This window comes from Oxyura jamaicensis, chromosome 2, assembly GCF_011077185.1.
Source record: "Oxyura jamaicensis isolate SHBP4307 breed ruddy duck chromosome 2, BPBGC_Ojam_1.0, whole genome shotgun sequence".
In the NCBI taxonomy this organism is placed as follows: Eukaryota; Metazoa; Chordata; class Aves; order Anseriformes; family Anatidae; genus Oxyura; species Oxyura jamaicensis.
In genome coordinates, this window is record NC_048894.1 from 34,324,136 (window position 1) to 34,326,622 (window position 2,487).

A 2,487-nucleotide genomic window follows, 5' to 3' on the forward strand; every position below is an offset into this window, starting at 1 on the left:
AGCGGCCGCCGCCCAGCACATGGCTGCTGGGCCCGGCACCGTGCGGGGGATGCTGTTGTTCGCCAGCGAAGCCCCAGGGGGGCTTCCACGGAGTCCCTAGCTACATCGCCTTCCTCCTGGCTATCTGTGCCCCTCACCTTCCTCAGGGGGTGAAGGGCAGCTGCACTGTTGTCTGGGCAGCCGGTCATGGCGGGCTCTGCCCGCTGAGCCCTGGTGCCGGGGGTGTCTGCAGCAGGGACCTCCCGTGTGGTGGCACGGCCCGGACAGGGGCTGAGGTGGATTTGGTTGTATTTTCATGTCAGCTCAGCCAGGGGAGGGGACGGTTCATTTTGCTAGGTGACTTCCAGTCACGTAACACAGACAGCTTTTCCCTGAGAACTGCCAGATGACGGCATTTTATGACATAATTACATACAAAATCCCTGAGACATCCTCTCAAACCTGACTGGGATCACTGATTGTCAGAGGATCAGCGCCTTGTGTATGAAATCTGTATGCACGGCCCTGCCGTGTGTTCGGCTGCAGATTTGCAACGTTTGGGTCAGTGCTGTTGGCATGGCTGGAGTCCAGCCAAAGCCCCAGTCCAAATGTGAGATCCCAAGACAAGTTTTCTGGTTCTCAGTCTGGTTCAAGCCTTGAACAGCACTGGAAAATGAGAAATGCAGTCAATGGAGTGTGGTGGACAGGTTTATGAAGAGTAGTGTACTACAGTGAGCTCTGTGACTATAGCTCACCGCTTTGAAACCAAGGCAACGCCAGAATAATAGAACTTGGGTGCTTATGATAGGACTGGTCCAGGGAGAAATTGATGAGTCCATGGAAACATAAGGAGTAGTTCTTCAAGATACTTACTGAGTATCAATGAAATATTTTTCAAGCGAACCCTGCCCCAAGCCAGGTTCTTTACTTTTAGGTCAAAGAGAGAGCATTTGGGACTGTGGGAGATGGTCACAAATGTTGAATCACCAGATCTTAATGGAGTAAATCCTGGCCTTTGGAGGAAAAGCTGAACGCTGGATGCCCTTAAATGAACAGTCCTAAGCGAGAGGTGACGGTTAATGTATATTGTGGAAGTAGTATCCATTTCTTCCATTCTTTTAACTACGTACATCATCCAAAACTTCCAGTTAATTTCAACAGATATTAGTCTGTCATCCCTTTCTGATTCTCCTAAGTGACACCCTCAGTGAATCAATGATAAATAGATTTCAGTTCTTAGGCTGCACCTGCTCACAGAACAAATAACCCAAATGTTACTAAGTAGGTAGCTGCATATGTGATTTTTTTTTTTTTAATGGGCTAATAGAAATAAAAATAAAACCACTCTTAGAGGCTCATCCTGAGAAAAAGCACCAAGTCCTCAGGAGATTTCTTTCTAGGATCAGTACCGAGTTGCAGAATCACTAGCTCCAGTCACAATCTCCTGCAGGGGCTAGTAATAGCACATTCCATCAGCAATCACGTGCTTACCCGTGGAGTGGCAACGTGTCATTCATTTCCAATGCAAGTGTCTGCTAAAGCAGATTTTGAGAAATCAAGCCAGGAAGTGGCACTGAAACACATTACCATGGAAATGTTCTCTGGGGAGGGAGGAGATGGAAATAGTGAAACTTGCCAGTCAGTTTAAGGATGTTACTGGTGGTTGGTGTGCACCACATAAGGGGTGCCTGCACCAAGGAAATTTCTGTCTTTTCAAGGTAGACACAAGCTAGCATATGATAGTTTTAAGATGCTTCACATTAATTAGAAGAGACAGAACCTGGTCTGGGTATTAACAGACAGTTTTGGGGCCATGCAGCAATTAACCTAAAGGTTTCAAAGGCTGATATCAAAACTGGCTGCAAATGGGACACATTGAGAATTGAACACATGCCGTGAGCATTCCGTCTTCATGAAAATGCTCTTCAGGTATACTGCACAGCCAAAACTTGCAGCACACAGTAGTTCATGACTAAGTGGGAAGTCAAGGGAGAATGTAGTATCAGAGAAATACACGTGGTGATTGTGGTCTGCACTGGGATCTCTCTGCCACACGCTGAATCTCTGGAGCCAAAACACGAAGTTCATCACTTCTGCATTAGAAGATCCTTCTGCATTGCTACTGCTTTAGAAGATCCTCTTGTAGAATGTGCAGAAGGAGAAAAACAGAAAGTTTTGCCTGTGTGGCAAATGGCCGCTGGCAATGAACAAGCTTTGGATATCTTATTTAAGTGAAGTGGGACAGACAGATTACACAAGAACTTCACAGCCACAATTTTAAAAATGAATAATACACATCACCTGTAAGTAGTCACCCATATGACACAACAGATGTAGTCTGAAAGGAAAAGGCAGAAAAGTCGCATGCTGTTTAAATACCTCTGAAATTCCTCAGACGTGATACTAAGAAATCATTGAGCACCACCAGATGTCAGCATTGCAAAATGGTTATTCCTACCAGTTACAGAAGTCTGCACCCTATAAGCACTGTTTATTAGATTTTCTTTT